At 40.0% G+C, this 17,702-nt stretch overlaps 1 long non-coding RNA gene across 1 annotated transcript in view; it reads left to right on the top strand.

Annotated features, from left to right (window-relative positions):
* The window catches only part of LOC123394397, an 82,248-nt gene extending 64,879 nt beyond the window's left edge, over nucleotides 1-17,369 (top strand). Inside the window, exons 4-5 of the long non-coding RNA XR_006609122.1 lie at nucleotides 1,375-1,594; nucleotides 16,816-17,369. This is a non-coding gene — a long non-coding RNA (uncharacterized LOC123394397). The remainder of the gene's footprint in view (nucleotides 1-1,374; nucleotides 1,595-16,815) is intronic.
* Nucleotides 17,370-17,702: the final 333 nt, after the last annotated feature.

Genomic DNA, 17,702 nt, shown 5'->3' with positions numbered 1-17,702 from the left:
TAGTGCCTGCTGGGAGAGATCTGCCTTTGCCAGAGAGGTTCTTCAGGAGGCTTGTCTGTGGAACTGAAAGGCAAAAGGGAAAGGTGGAAGAATGTGAGAATCTCATTAGCATCCTGGGAAAGGAGTTTGCTGAGTAGTGGGGAAGTTTGCAAGGTGTGAAGCAAGTGGATGGAGAAGAAAAGGTAGCTTACAAATTATGTTTGTAATTTGCCCTAGACTAGTAAATTATGTTTACAAATTTGCCCTAGACTAGTATTGCTTTGCTTTGTGCTTGAGTAGTAAATTTGTCAGATATTTTGAAATTACTTTTAGATGGCTCAGACTGTACCACTTTTAGCTACAGTTTCAATAGAATCACCGTGACCTAGCCGCCACAATTCTCAGTAATAACTCTTTTGAGTGGCAAGTTTCATTGCTCTTACTAGTAAGCAACAGCAAGCTACACATTCTCATGGATTTAAGCTTAAATGTCATTTATTTAAAAGTTTTTGGGTAACTCACAGAAACTGAAAGGCAGTAGAGAACTGGGCTTGGATCTATATATCTAGAATGATTCTGAAACCTTAACATGAGTCTTACAAGCTTTATCATATAGCTCATCTCAGTTTTCCTTTCCTTCACTAACTTTGTTTCCAAGGTGTGGCTGAGAGTCAAGTCCAGGTCATGCACCTGGGATCTTGGAAGGTGTATAATTGTCTTTATCAGCTTCATGGAGGGTGGTGGTGGACTCTCTCTGATACCTCCTTAACCCGGAAAGAGGAGGAATGTTTCCAGAATTCTCCATTAGAGGGAGTCATTGGCTGAAAACCAGAAAGATGGGACTTGTCTACCACTGAGGTCAGCTACCTCAAAAGCCCTGCCTTTGGGCATCAGATTTCCTCTTTAGTACTTGTTAAAAAATGCAGATTCCATGTTCCTTCCTCTGAGCTACTGAATCTGAGTCTATGAGAATTGGGTCCTGGAACTGTAATTGTTTTTAACCAGCATCCCTAGTAATTTTTATGTACCTCAAGCTTTAATGTATACTCCCAACAGCAAACCTGATATTCACTCTAAAAATCCACATATGTTGGAAGCATTGTTGCCTTCCAACCTGGGGTAGTTGAGAGAAAAAGTATAACTCTATGGAGGTTGTCCTCTGTATAGCTTTGGAGTGTAATAGGTGTTAGTTTGGATCCTAGTTCTACCCTGTATAGCCCTGCAATTTTTCAAAAATTAATTTATCTCTCTGAGCCTTGGTTGATTTGCCTGTAAAATGGGATAAAAATAGTATTAATCCATATTAGTTAAAGTAGGACGAGCTATGCTGTTGTAACAAACAAATCCAAAGATTCAGTGACTTAAGGGAGTCAAAGTTTATTTCTTGTTTCACAGGAAGGTACAGATGGATGGCTGTCCCTGGCAGCTCTCTCTGACCATGTGGGCTCCTTTCACTGGGCACAACTTGGAGTCAATTGCTTGCAGTTTTGTAGATGAAGAAGAGAAAGCAAAAAGGACATCGGGATCTTACATGACCAGGCTGAAAGGAGGCACCTACCTTTTGCCTCTATTCAATCTGTCAGAAGTCTGTGGTGTGACCAACCCGACTGCAAAGGTAGGCTGGGAAATGCTGTGAAACACACAGATTTGGTAGAACACCAATGGTTTCAACTACAATTATCTCATAGGATTATCATGAGGACAAAATGGGCTACATGTATGAAACACCTACAAATTTGTTTTCATTCCATTTTTTTTTTATTATTTGACAGAGATCACAAGTAGGCAGAGAGGCAGGCAGAGAGAGAGAGAGAGAGAGAGGAGGAAGCAAGCTCCCTGCTGAGCAGAGAGCCTGATGTGGGACTCGATCCCAGGACCCTGAGATCATGACCTGAGCTGAAGGCAGCGGCTTAACCCACTGAGCCACCCAGGCGCCCCTCATTCCATTTTTTTTTTTTTTTCTGTTTCTGCTCTAAAGGAGGAAAATGCCAGATGGTAGAGTTTTCATGGCTTTATTTACCACAAATAAAACATGCCTATGAGCTGCCTATTCGTTTACTTTGCTGTGCAGCCTCACAGTGGAACTGGTGACTATGATAACCAGCTGGGCAGTTCTTTCCTCAATGACTTTGTGGTTCTTGGAGGAAACCATTTTTTCAGCAATCTCTGCATAGTAAAGTCTGTTGCACATCAGCAGCACTTATAGCTCCATGGTGTTGTGGAACAGGAATTTCTGGAAGCCACTGGGCTGCACATACCTCATTTTCTTCTTATATCCATAACCAGTGCTAAGCATCACAATCTGGCCCTTGAATGTTCTCTGTATCCTGTTGTCAAATGTCTCTGGATTCCCACCAGTTACATTTAAAATTTTTTAATTAAAAATAACTTTGGATACAAAATTAATAGATGTTCAGTTACAGAAAAATTATCTAGTACATATAAGCAAAGGAGTAAAATAAAAATTAACTGTAATCCTCCACTTAGAAATAATAACTATTAAAATGTGAGTCTTTTCTTTTAAAAAAAAGATTTTATTTTACACATCAACTTAGAAACTTTTTTTTTTTAGACATGGTGGTAGAGTATAACCTGCTTGAGTTGTCATTGGGTTCTCTTTCATATCATTATCCTTGTTTTTCTTTTTAAGATTTTATTTATTTATGACAGAGAGAGAGAGAGAGGGAACACAAGCAAGAGGGAGCTGGAGAGGGAGAAACAGGCTCCCTGGTGAGCAGGGAGCCCAATATAGGGCTCTATCCCAGAGTGCAGGGATCATGACCTGAGCTGAAGGTAGATGCTTAATGACTGAGCCACTCAGTCGCCCTTTCCATATCATTTTCCATAACTATGCAATTGTGAATGAGTGTTACAGGTATACTGTATTTTTTAAGCATTTCACCAATTGTTGGGCATTCTTACTACTATCATCAACTCTAAGAAGAAATGAACATTGTATGCTAAATTTTTACACTCACCCTTGGCTATTTCATTAATAGCCTGGGTTTTTCCACTTCCTTTGCGTCTCTGTGTTGGAGCTGGCTAGCTATGCTGGTCATTTAATCAGCCATGCAGACTGAAACCAGTGGAACAGGTTGAGTTTACTGCCGTAAAAACCAGCCAACCCTAGCTAGGACTCTTAAAATTATTGCTGTTCCCTGGGGATTATGCCCCCAGCTCAAAATTTCTGGCAGACACAGTGAGAAAACTGCTTTATAGGTTACCTCATATTCTTAAGAGAATACAGTGTCATCTTTGCCCTCGTCAAGAGGGCTATGCTACTATTTATACACCATGTTTTATACATGCTGGAAGGTGCCAAGTGTATTAAGTCAATGAGAGTCACTTGCACGATGCATATGGGATCAGGATATAAAATGACTTGAAGTCCTTTTTTTGTACAATGAATCTTCTTCTATAAAATCTACAGATCAGCTTCCAAACATAATTTTTTAAAAATCTGGCCAAAAAGTTTCATAAGAACTTTTATTCTTCTGTTAGTTCTTTGCTTACACTCACCTCTGGTTAAATGGGGCTCAAACAGAGGGGAGTAAAGCCCTTAAATGATGGTGCTACTCCCTCTTTTTAAAATGCACTCCCACGGGGCGCCTGGGTGGCTCAGTGGGTTAAGCCGCTGCCTTCGGCTCAGGTCATGATCCCAGGGTTCTGGGATCGAGCCCCGCATCTGGCTCTCTGCTCAGCAGGGAGCCTGCTTCCTCCTCTCTCTCTGCCTGCCTTTCTGCCTGCTTGTGATCTCTCTCTGTTAAATAAATAAATAAAATCTTAAAAAAAAAATAAAATAAAATAAAATGCACTCCCCCAAAATAAAGAAAAGAAAGGGAAAAAGAAAGGAAAAGAAAAAAGTCCCAACCCCTTGATTGCGTATAGAGGATGAAGTCCTAACCTCTTAACACATAGGATTCCTTAGACTCATTCCTATGAGTCTAGCCCCAAACCTTTCCCTACAGCTTTCTCTCCTCCTCTTCACTTCTTTCTTAGTGTTACATGATGGATCTCAATACTTTGTGTCGCAATTGCTTTAAATATCTGTCTTCCACTCCCCATAACTTATCTTTTTAACCACAAAATACTGTTCCTCTCTTCTGTCTGTATGTAAGAACCTAGTACCTGCCATATAGTAGGCAATCAATAAATGCGTGTCACTAATAATAACTAACATATGATAAGAAGGACTAGCACTTACTATGTTTTTAGGAATTTATTTGTGTTGTCTCACTTAATCCTTGCAATAGGCCATGAACTTCGTACTATTATTATCCCCAGATGAGGAAACTAAGGCACAGAGGTTAAGCCAAGTCAAGATTACAACAATAAATAGAGGGTAGAAATGAAATTCAAACCCAGGCAGTAACTCTCTAAAATCCTAGTTCTTAACCTACAGCGAATGAAATTCATTACAGAATAAACAGTGTTGACCATATTCTGGGGAGAGAGACCACATGTGTGGAAGTAGATCAGTTTTTCTGATGGCTACACAAGTTCCACGGATTGACTGCTTATATTTAAATTCTGTTTTCACCACTTAGTGGCTTTATGAGTTTGGAAGAGTTATTTCAGTCTTCTAAGCCTCTATTTTCCCATCCATACAATGTGGAGAAAAGTGACCCCATTCTGATAAACATATAGCAACCATGAAATGATATAATCCTTATTAAGCACCTGACATTTCATAAGAGTGCAGTAAATACTGCCTACCCACAGCTATTATTACCAGATCATAAGACTTGTACTTACTGCAGTTTGCCATCTTGGAGTGAATATTTCAAATGCCTTGGCAAACAGGTCATTCATTCTTTAGTCACCTGCTTTGAGCTTGAGTCTGTGTCTGTGTATGTAGTGGTCACACAACATTACTCATGTTGTGTAAAAATGAAAAGGTTCCTAATCCACCTGGAAGTCCTCCAGAATGTTGTTCTGCACCAGCCATGTATGTTATAGCTTTTCAGGGCCACACCAAATAGGGCTGTGGTATCGCACTACCGAACAGCTTTTAGGGACCCTCTGGTTTCAGCGTTGTATGTATCAAAGATCCAGGCTCTTCTAGACCTCGGGGAGTCATGAAGTCATGGGTGTAGAGTAAGGGTTGGAGGCAGTTCTACCCAGCACCCAGAAAAAAGCTCTCCCTGCAACCCATCAGCTAATAAGACACCAGTACATGGCATCCACCCCGTAAGACTTTGAGCTTAACCTGCCAGAGACTAAATTCTCACTGGGCTCTTCTCCAACCAGGAGACAGCCAGGTGGGATTTGCCCATTACCTCATATCTCCTCTTGTTTTTATTTCTAGTGGGTCTAGGCAGCTCTGCCCTGAAAATATAGCTCTGACTAGAAGAAATACAATCTCCTTCCTTTCATCACCAAAGCTCCAAGTTCAAGCCAGAAGTAAACTGAACTTCTGTGAAGGAAAGGAAGAGATCAGCCTGATTCAGAAGGGTGTTGGGAGAAAAGAGAAGCAGACTATACAGCATGAGGGAATTCCAAAGACGAGGAAGCAATAGGCCATGGCAATGATGACAGCCAGGAAACCCAGAGCCCGCCTAAGTGGGCTCAGAACCTCTATCCTCAACTCAACCTAAATTCAGCTTGAGTCAGACTTTACTGGTGAAGAAGGGTGGAGGGCCCACTGTAATCTGCTTGGGATCTTGTGAGTCAGTAGAGGCCTATGAGGACCTGCATTGTTTCCTCTGTCATTTCAGAGGAAGTGGTCCCTGGGAGAGGTGCATAGACATAGAATTTTCATGTTGGAATCTATCCAGCTATGCTCCCTCTTTCCTCCTCTCCTTTCAGAGGGAATCCATTTGCCCAGGGTCACAAAGCTAATTTGTGGCAAAACATCGCTTCTAGTCTGTCATCCTCATAATGACACTTTCTGCCTCCTACAGCTGACTCACCCATGCCACTTCCATTTTACCCACTATTCATGCCTAATATAAGGGGGGCTGCATGTTGGAGACTGTGACCCTCCCTTGTGTGCTGCCAAATGGGAAACGGGACATATGACAGCATTTCTCAGGACATATCATGGCATCTGTATTTCCGACCACTTGTGGAAATCATTTTATTTTGGACTTCATATATGAAGTTATTTCTCGACCCAAAAAGGAGACCACAGAGCTCCCAGACCAGAGAGAAACTTCCAGGGCCCAGGGAGATGTTTTCGGTAATCAAACAGTTGGAAGGGCCAATAAAGTTGCAAAACATTTGATAAAGTCATTCATTTGCTACACATAGCTGATGATTATGAACATTTTTTTAGCAAGAAAAGAATCATTTTCAGAATGGCTCTAGTAACATTTATTGAGTGCTTACTGTATATAGGCAGTATTATTTCATCCTCAACCACGCCACCAAGCAGTTACTGTTACCCCCACTTCAAAGAAGAAGAAACTGAGGCATAGAAAGTTTAAGCAACTTGCCCAAACCCTTGCCAATAACAGTCTGACTCCAGAGCCTGCCTCTTCGTCATGCTTTTGTTAACTGTGTTGTCGTGTATCTCTTGCCTCATAGCATGGGTTTACTCACTCTCATTGAGTTCTATTCTCTTTATGAAGGCCTAAATCAAAGTACCCCTCAAGGTATTATTGTCGATTAACTCCTGAGCCAAATTTGTTTGTAACCATTCAGATGCTATGTTCAGGTAATTTTCAGTCCTTACAAAATACTGCAATACTGCTTTAAGATTTTTTTTCCTGTTTGAATGTACTACACTACATAACCAATATTAGCATGGTGGTATATTTTCTTCCTGCCATTTTCCTTTTTATTTAACATGTGTAGAGGAAGAAGAACTTTCTCCTCTATCCTCTTAGGTTAGCTCTGGGGCCCTGCAAATTAAACTGACAAAGAACAGGTGAACAGGAGAAGAAAAACCCCAGAGCTTATTTATGTATCCAATGTGCACATACACTGGCAGACTCAGTAATGAGTCACTCAAAGGAGTTGTCAGAATCTGGGGCTTATATACCGTCTTAATAAAGGATGAAAAATTTGTGGAGAAGTGCAAGACGAAAGAAAAAGGATTCGTGCTCAGGGGGGTGGTAAATTGTGGGAAGGTAAATAAATGGAGGAAACTACTGGAAGATAAGGGTTACTTCAGTATGATTTGTTTGTGCAGACCCATCGCAGGGCCAACTTTCTGTCTCCAATGATAATGACTGCTCTTCTGGTCCAGGAGCAGGGAGGGGGACACCTTCACAAAGGAAGATTTATATCCTGCTTTTAGGCAGATGGGGGAAGCCAGAAAGCTCTTTCTGTATTTGTTGCTTCTTAATTGTTATCAGCTCAAAGCAATTTTTATGCCAAGTTGGCATATTTTGGGGTGGCATATTTAGATTTCCTTCACATAATAAAAACTGTGGGGCACATTTAACTGCTTTCTCCCCTCCCTTGTTATATAATGTATTTTTGTATGTGTGGCTAAAGTCTTTTTGCTACCATTTTTCAATGAGTAAATAACATTTCATTGAATAGATCTATCATTATTTGCTCGTGATGATAAATAAATAGGGCACATAAAGCCCTAGTGATGATGAGATGTTTGGGCTGGTCCCAAACTCCTCGTGTTATCAATAACTACAGTATACTTCCTATTTTCTTTCCTAACCAGATGTAATTTATTCTAGGTTAGCAGGCATTTAATTCTCTTAAGTAGGCTAAAAGCATGCTTTATATCTTTGTTGACTTGAGGTAGGAAGGGTTTAAGGAGATGTGGATGGGCCATGAGCCAACCCAGAAGTCTCAGTAAGTTCAATGAACACCATGAAAGGCCTGCATAAATCAGGAGTGACAAGAGAAGCACGTTGCCACACCAACCAAGGGAATATGTACAAGTAATTTAGGAAGGCTGGAAATACTACCCAGTCTCAATGTCCTGGTTGGAGAAACCATTCCTATCACAGGGAACACTGGCCCTTTCACCCAGGAGAAATTTTTGATGATGACAAGATAATCACGATTCTCAGGTTATTCGGAGCATTCTCCATTTTTTCCAATAACCAAATGCACAGCACACATTACACACAAACACGTCCAGAAATGGCCATTTTCTGCTCATTCAAGCAGCAAAGAAAGGCAACCTTTGGATTAGGAGACAAGAAGATCTCAATTAAGACCTCGGTGTCATCCCTTCCCATCACAGCCCATAGGCTCTTACTCAACATGGCTATTTCTCAGTCTTCTCAGCTATTGAATGGGTATCTCATTTAAGGGAATGATTGAGTGGTTTAGAAACTTTTTGCAAACTACAAAACAGTACATAAATGCTAATTTTTATGTACTGTTGGAGCATTTTCAAATACTGGCTCTGTTATATAATGATTACCCATCTTGAGGCCTGAGGTAGAAGTGATTATATACCTACTTAACAGGGTATTTGGTGATCTGTAAAATGTGAGATATTGATAATGATTTTTATCTCCTGCTGTAGGAGATGCCAGAAGGTGTGTTATTTTACTCTCAGTTAGTCCCAGTGGTGTTCAGAGTTTGAGCTATACCCCTCCAGGGGCCCAAGTAGCTATCCTCCCAAAAGAATAGGCATGCAGAAGACCTCCCCTACACACCCCACCTTCTTGCTGGGAAGGTGGGAGCCCATTTTACTCAGTTCCTATCTACTGGAGCCCTTGTATTCTTTCAACTGAGTGTCTCCTCTCAGTCCTCCTGCTGCCTGCCTAAACTCTGTCCATAGTATCTCTTGCTTCGTGTATTATGATCACCTATTTGGTCTCCCTGCTTCTGGTTTCTCCTCATTTCAAACCATCCTACATTTCACTGCCAGAAATTACATTTCTAAATAATGTCACATTTTGCCTCAAAATAATCTATTGTCTCCAAGTTGCTTGATGAATTAAGAACAAACTATGCTAACGTGGTATTCAAGACCATCTACAGAATGTTCATGTATCAGAGCCTACTAATTTGTCCTCTCTCTCCTCATTAATAAGAAATATTCTTTTCCTACTGAATGCTAATACCAGACTTCAGGCTGCTCTGAGTAAGGACTACGTCCTCCAGCCTCCCTTTAATTGGATATGGTCACATGACTTACTTCTGCCAAGGAGATATAAGAAGTGACATGCACAACTTCCAGGAAGTATTGTAGAGGAAGACCATGCTTTTCATCCTTCCCTTACTTCTTTCTGCTGCCTAAGATGCCAACGTGGTCACTGAAACCCAAATAGCCATTCGGAATCATAGAGGGAAGCCACATGCTGAAGATGACAGAGCATGGTTCCCTGACCTTGTGGAATACCACATCATTCCTGAATTGACTGTCTTGATACTACTTTTATATAGAGAAGAAAAAGGTTTATCTTAATTTTACATTTCCAAATATGCATTTTTTACAGCTCTATGAGGTATAATCTGATGTGAAAATATTGGGGTTCAGAGCAAACAGGAAAGAATTCTTGAGATGACTTTGGTGCAAAAAAGTGATTTTATTAAAGCATGGGGACAGGACCTGTGGGCAGAAAGAGCAGCACTGGGGTCATGAGGAGTGGCACATTATTCACTTTCAAGCTGGGAGAGGCTTAGGGATGGTGCAAGTCTCTAGCAAATTTTGGAAACAAGGTTTGCAGGATCTTGAGGGGGCTAGCCATTGTTAGGAAAAGGTCACTTATTACTGTCTAGTAAAACCTTACTCATGAGACCCTTCAGGTGTATATCAATGGGCCATATGCTTGGAAGACTTCTAGTATGTATCTTGAGGGGTAGAGATAAGTAGAATCCTGGAGTTTGGGACAATGTTAACAAAAAATTGCCTTTTTTTTTTTTTTTTAAAGATTTTTTATTTGTTTGAGAGAGAGAGCAGGAGGGAGAGGGAGAGAAGAATTAGAAGCAGACTCCACACTGAGGACAGAGCCCCATGCAGGGCTCCCCAACGAGATTATGACCTGAGCCAAATCCAAGAGTGGGTGCTTAACGACTGAGCCACCCAGGAGCCCCTAAGATTGCCTTTTGCCTTCAGCAAAGGATCAACATCAAAGAAGCTGAGTTCTTAGAGGAAGTTCACTCTGCCTTTTCAAGGACTTGCCAGTGGGGTATAAGTAGTAAGAAAATTCACTTTTTTTTCTTTTGCCTTTGTTTCCCACATCATAATTGATGTGTAAAAAATGCACATATTTAATGTATATAACTTCATGGGTTTGGACATAATGTGATACTCATGAATCCATCATTGTAGTCAAGGTAATAGACATGTCCATCATTTCCAAAAGTTTTCTTGTGCCTCTTATTGTTGTAAGAACACTTAACATGAGATCTAGTGTCAATACATTTTTAAGTACACGATTCAGTATTTTTAACTAGAGGCACCAAGTTGTACAGCAGATCTCTACTCCTTATTCATCTCATATATCTAAGACTTTTTACTAAATAACTCCCATTTCCCTCTGCCTCCTGCAACCAGCTCCAGGCAACTACCATCCTGTTCTCCGCTTCTATGAGTTTCATTATTTTAGATCCCTCATATAAGGGGAGTCATTTGTCCTTCTGGCTTATCACTTAGCCTTATATCCTCTATATCCTCCAGATTCATCGGTGTTGTCATATATGACAGCATTTCCTTCTTTTTAAAGGCTAAATAATATTCCATTGTGTGAATTATACCTTTTCTTTATCCACTTATTTGTTGATACACATGTGGGTAATTTATATATCTTGGTTATTGTGAATAGTGCTACAATGAACACAGGAATGAAAATATCTCTTTATTTTGATTTTGATTATTTTGGATATATACCCAAAAGTGGGACTGCTGCTAAATATGTATTTTTTAATAACAGATGTGTTGAGATATAATTCTCAGATATAATATAAATTCTATAAATTTCACTGTTTAAAAGTGCCACCTTCTCATAGATTTGTTTTTATCCTTTGGACCCAGAACTTTCTTGTTTATTTATTATAGTTGGTCTTGTTTTATAATTATATGTACCTGTCACGTCTCGTCAACTCCTGTCCTATAGTACCTGGCACTTTTAGGACCTCAGCTGTTTACTTGTTAAGATTTTTGTACTGATTATATTTGTGATCATATGACAATATTGATTAAGCTCAAATTCCAAGATGAGCACAAATCAAATATATTTAAAACACTTACATATAATTGGACTTATTCCAAGAGAATGAATATTCTATTTAAGGCAACACATTAAATTTAAAGGAGCTTAGCAACATTAACAATAGAATTCAAAACAGGATCTTAACCAAATTGCCAATTGTTCTTTCACTATGCAGATTTCAGTCAAGGTACTGACAAAGACAAAAATAGGACATCTCTTATGGTAGCAATTCCATTTTGCAAATGAGGAAACTAAAGCTCAGAATTTAAAAAGTATTATCTCAGGAAATGGTACCTCATTATTAGATATTATTTAAAGATTTTAATCATAATCAGTTTCCTGCAGTTGTGAGAATCTTACTTCTTCCACATCAATCTACCCTTCCCAAAATTGATCAGTAGAAGACTCCAGATGCTTGATTAACATATGGATGCTGGGCTCCCACCCAATGTCTATGAATTAGAATCTCTGGACATGAGGCTCAGGAAACTGCATTCTTACTAAGCTCCTCAGGAGACTGTGATGCCTGTGGAGTTTTGAGAACCTAACCAATACCTAATTAATGATCCCTAATTAATTAACATTAAATCAGAGGCTCCCATGGAACCTACCCTGTTCTTGGGCTCCACCCCCAAAGATTCTAAGGTAGGTAGCCAGTTTTGAAGACTATTCCACTTTATTTCCACTCATCAAGGCTCAACTATCCAGAGGTTTAAATTGTTTAGTGGGCTATGCGTTTGGATAAAAAATCAGTACTCAGAGATCAATTAAGGCACTGAATAATATCTGGAAATAGATAAGATTCCCTTATGTTCTTCATGGGCAGCCATCCCTACTTAGATGAAGAAAGTTGGAAAGATTTTTCAATAGAATTGCATCGGCTCCTTAAAAGACCATCGGGAAAACCTGTTAATTAAGAAAAACTAAGATTTTTGTCTGTATTGTATTGGAAGAGAACCACCTTGACACTCCAGGATGTGTCTCAAAAAGTGAAAGTCAAGGGAGGATGTTCATAGGACTTTAGGGCCTGGGATGGATGACTTGAAGGCAAGACTTGGAAGGCAGGAGACTGGGACTATTACACCTCAATGGCTTTGGGTTGTCAGGCTGGGAGGAGAGAGTCTTGAAGTTGAGCTTACTGAGCAAGCTGTTACTTTTGGTAAGTCATCTTAACCTCAGTCTTACTCTCTGGGAACAAGTATTTTCTGGAGCAAGTAGGTAAGTTATTTGGCCTGGTCCCAGGATTGCTAAACATGAGGAAAATGTTTCCACTTTCATTGAAATAAAAACATTTGCACAGAAACCTCAATTATCCCTAAAAATTCATTCCAAAATTTCACATGTTGTAAACCCTGTGGTAGAAATCATTAACATTTGTATTTTATTTAACAGTTTACAGAAAGCATTCACACATTGTGTCTTTTGATACAACTTGTGAAGTAGTTATTGCCAGGTGATTTAATATTCCCATTTTACAGATAAAGAAATGAAAACTCAGGGAAGTTATGTAATTTGTAAGTTATGTAAAGTGCTTTAGTTTTTAGGAAATTGAATCTAGCATTCAGACTCCAAAATCCATACTCTTTTAAAAGATTTTATTTATTCATTTGACAGAGATCACAAGTAGGCAGAGAAGCAGGCAGAGAGGGGGGTGGGTGGGAAGCAGGCTCCCTGCTGAGTAGAGAGCCTGACACAGAGCTCAATTCCAGAATCCTGAGACCATGACCTCAGAAGGTCAAAGACAGAGGCTCAACCCACTGACCCTCCCAGATGCCCCCCAAATCCATACTCTTAAACAGCACCACAAACAGGCTTTTTTTTTTTTTTAAAGATTTTATTTATTTATTTATTTGAGAAAGAGAGAAATAAGGGTGCCTACACAAGCACAATGTGGGGGAGGGACAAAGGAAGAAGGAGAAGCGGACTAAGCAGACTCCCCGCAGAGCCAGGAGCCAGAGAGGAGACTGGCTGGGCTCAATTCTAGGACACCAGATCATGACCTGAGCTGAAGGCAGATGCCTAATCAACTGAGCCTCCCAGGCACCCCCAAACAGGTTTTATTATGTTACACTGTAGGCTTTTTTTTTTTTTTTTAACTTGTGAAATCTGGGGATCGCCCTTAAAATTTGTTAACTTAATTTGGTCATAGGAATAATAGAAGGACTTCATTATAACTTGGCTAAAACTACAAACTAGAATCATGGATCCTAGAGAAGGAGCTTTAAACTAGTCAACAGTGGAGATAATTAGCAAAGTATAGATCAACTGAGAAGTAAGGAGTAAATGATGACTTGCTGAGTACCAAAAGCACCACATAGTACTTTTATCCTGTTTTTTTTTCTTTTGAAGATTTTATTTATTTGACAGACAGAGATCACAAGTAGGCAGAGAGCCTGAACAGAGAGCTGAACAGAGAGCCCCATGCGGGGCTTGATCCCAGGACCCTGGGATCATGACCTGGGCGGAAGGCAAGAGGCTTTAGCCCACTGAGCCACCCAGGCGCCCCTATCCTGGTTTCTATTAGTTCCTAATGTAGACAGCCTAGAAGCAAGTTTTGTGGGTTCCACATTCAAGTACGTACCCTGCCCAGGCCTGACCAGGAAGTTATAAAGCTTTTCAAGTGGAAACCTATTGGTGGGGCTTAATGAGCCAAGTCATTTCCATTAAAGAAATGAACTATACCACATTTCCAAATATCCCCTTAAATTGCAAATTGATCAAAATGGGTCTTTTCAGATAAACAAATGCCATAATTCCTTCTGGATTAAAAATCACACTCTGTGATGATCTGGGTAAAAACAGCAGCAACACAAAGTCAAATACGGGACTATTTCACAACTCTCATGGGCATAAGGTATATAATGAACCATCTCTTAGAAACTGACTGTCCGAACAGATGAAGTAAATAACCACGGCTGCTCCAAGAGCAGAAGAAATCAATTGTTCAATGTGCTTTTCTCAAGTGGGGCCAATTCTCTAAACCAAAGACTCTCAGTCCTCATTGTCAAATCACCAGCAGAGCTTGGACAATTCCTGATGTTCACGTCTTACCCCAGACCATGTGAGTGTTAAAATTCCCCAGGTGATTCCAATGTGCTATCAGAATTTGTAACAGTGCTCTGAATCCGTGGTTCTCAAAGTGTAGTCCTTGGGCCAGCAGCATCACCAGCACCTGTGAGCTTGTTAGCAATGCAAATTTTCCAAACCCCACCCCAACCCCTCTGAATCAGAAATTCCAAGAGTAGGACCTAACAATCATTTTTTTTTTTTTTCACAAGCTCTCCAGATGATTTTGGTATATGCTACAGCACTATTGACCAGTGCTGCTCTAAATAAAAATGCTATGTCTCTCCACCTGGAGCTTAAGGGAATACAAGCCTTACCTGCCCCAAACACTGTTTTGTCTAACAACAGAAGCCACTATTGACACAACTTCTAGGCTTCTGGGTTTAAATTGAACTTTGCAGGACCGTGCATAAACTGGGGCTTTAAGATAGAAGGGAACAACAGAAGTCCCCAGCCTCAACTCTGGAGCTGGTCCCATGCGGCAGGCTGATTCCATATGGAGCATCTACTGGGGACTATTGTCCATGACCCATAGCCAGCATTTGAGGTTTGCCTCCCTGCACACGGTATGCCTTCTTAGGACTGTGGCTGAGACTTTGTTTAGGGATCCACCTCTCCCCGACTTTCAGTCCCTGGGTGGAGCCCATGAGCCAGGCCATCACCTAAAGGCTTTGCACTGAGAACATTGACCCAGCCTTCCTCTGCCTTCCATCTACTCCGTCCTCCTGGCAACAGAAACATCACCCAGGATGGCCATCGGTTCCTCTGCCATGTACTTCCCGAACGTCATTTCCAGCGAGTTTCCCCTATACTAAACCCACTGCTGCTCACAAATCTTTAAATTCACTCATTTAAACATCCCATGTTCAGCCTCCACCCTTGGAGCAAGTCCCTTCTGCTATCCATGGCAAATCTCCCCAGATGCATTCCGGTACCTTTCTCTACCCCTCTTCTAAGAAACCTCAAGCTACTCAGTATCTGCCCTTGTTCTCTGCTAGCTTTTCAATCTTATTCTAGCAATTTGATCCTTTCAACCACCTGTTAAACATGTTCCAATCATTCTTAACTGAATTTTTTTTCCTATATGAAGATATTACAGGTGCTGTTCTATTCCCACCCCCTTTGCTCATTCTTCCCACCAAAGTCATCTGTGTTTCCTCTCTCGATTGGTACATCATTTGTTCCTTAGCCCTCTCTGGTCTGGTTTCTGTTCCCACCATACTAGTGTCTCCAGTGAGCTCCATGTGGAAAAATCCATTGGATGCTCTTCGGTCCTCATTGTCACTGACTTCCCAGAAGCATTTGCCACACTTGACCTCTCTCTTGTTCTACCTCCTTCCTTATTAGCCCTACCTGTTAATCCCCACTAGAAGATAAACTTCATGGAAACAGGGACCCTGTCTGTCTTGTACCTGCTGTATCTGTATCCTGAAACAATTCTGGCACATAGTAGGTGCTCATTAGATATTTATTCAGTGAACAAATGAATCAATTATGTAAATGCTTACTATAGTACATGATATAAAGTGCAACCTGGAGAAGAGCATATGAGGGGGGCTCTAACCTCATTTTAGGAAAAAACACTTGGGTCAGGAGACTTCTGGTTTCCATGAAGCCATACTCTCATACTCTTTTCTTTCCACCTTTCTAACCTCTCCTTTCCAATCTCCCTAGCCACATGCTTTCTCTTTCTCTCACCCTGATGTTTTGTGACTCTTCAGAAATTCTGCCCAGGACCTCTTCCTCACATTACATTCCTTCCATAGGTAACGTCAGCCCTGTCATTTACTATCTATTTACCCACACCAGCCCCATTAGATGTCTCAGCCTAATGCTCTCTTCTGAGCCCCAAACCCATACATCCAATAGATCCCCACCTGCTCAACATCTCCACCTGCATGTCTCATGGGCACCTCAAACATAACATGTCCAAAATTAGACAGACAAATGTGCTTCCTAAAGACCCCCAAGCAGGGGATCAGAGGATCCTCTCGAGAAACTGAACAACCGCAGAACAAAGATACCCAAAAATTGATGTTTGACAGTCTTCTGAAAAAGCCAGATTGTCATGCAATTGCCCTACAGTAAAGTCCACACCAATAGGCTCCATCCAAACACACTGAGTAGCTTAAGCTGAATTATGATATTCAAGATCTTTTAAGAACAGCCTCCACTGTGAAAGGGAATGATAAAAATTCCTTAGAAAAACAATAGAAAAAAAGGTGACCAAAAAACAAAGTTAAACTTTGGAACCAGAAAGAGAGAGAGAAAAAAATAATGGAAAAGGAAATTTTATATTAAAGGAAAATTATTAAATTTAATATTATATATTAAAATATTCCATATTAAAACCTAGTAATATAGACATTTCTTCAGAACATGAGCTTTCAGATTGAAAGGATCTAAGAAATGAAAGAACAAAGATATGTATCAGGTCCATCACAAAATTTAAGATCTCCAATGTTAAACAGGGAGTTCAGAATCTTTTAGAGACAAAACATATCATACATAAGAATTAGAAATTAAAATGGCATCAAACTTCTCAGCCACAACATTTAAAACTAAAAGACAATAAAACAAGTTCAAAAATATGATGGAAAATTATTTTCAACTCGAAGCATTCTAATATGAGGATAAAGATATTTCAGACATGTTGAATTTCAAAAAATTTATTTCTGATGTTTTTCAGAAGCTACTGGAGGAAATGTTTCATTAAAATGAGACTACACCAAGAATAGAAGACATAGGATCCAGGAAACAGGGCATCCTGAAGGAAAAAACACTTAAAGAACTATCCCTGGAAGAAAAATGGACTGGATGAACTATGTAACAGTTTTGACAAAATGGAAGATTATACTCTTAAGTGTTTTATAGAGCTATTCAAGGTGTGGGAAGAACAAGCCAGTGAACAGATGGAAAAAAAAAGAGGCAATAACTCCAGATAGAGCAGATATATAAAAGAAAGTTACATATAAATATATATCTGCTATAACTGGGATTTACCTGTATTTAGTAGACAAGGGAAAAAAGAATAAGGGGCCTGAGAAAGAATTCCATTTATTAAAATAGATGATATCAGGGAAGGAAGATCCACTATCAGTTATTTGTACCTTAGTGTAGCTCATTATAAGGAATGATGTTAATGTTGAAGAATATCAACAAATTAGAATTGCAGAGTTAGTGTCATTGCAAACCTATTAATCAATTATGTCTAATATATAAAGAACATTAAAGTGAACTTTGGGGTACCTGGTGGTTCAGTCAGTTAAGCATCCGACTTGGTTTTGGCTCAGGTCATGATCTCAGGGTCCTGGATCGAGCCCCATGCCAGGCTCCCTGCTCAGTAGGGTATCTGCTTCTCCCTTTGCCTTCTCAATAAATAAATTTTTTTATTTATTACTTCTCAAATAAATAAATTTTTTTAACAAAAGTTTTAAAATGAATTTATATGGCAGAAATTTTGTAATCTGACCTTTCTTGAGATCTGACACTATATCTTTAGAGAGAGATGGCTCTGAGTGGCTGGACACTGACATGATGGAGTCCATGTCCTTCCCACTGCCTCCACTTTTAAAG

Source organism: Mustela putorius, unplaced genomic scaffold, assembly GCF_011764305.1.
Source record: "Mustela putorius furo isolate JIRA1106 unplaced genomic scaffold, ASM1176430v1.1 tig00003834_pilon_pilon_pilon, whole genome shotgun sequence".
In the NCBI taxonomy this organism is placed as follows: Eukaryota; Metazoa; Chordata; class Mammalia; order Carnivora; family Mustelidae; genus Mustela; species Mustela putorius.
This window is presented reverse-complemented; position numbering and strand designations above follow the sequence as displayed.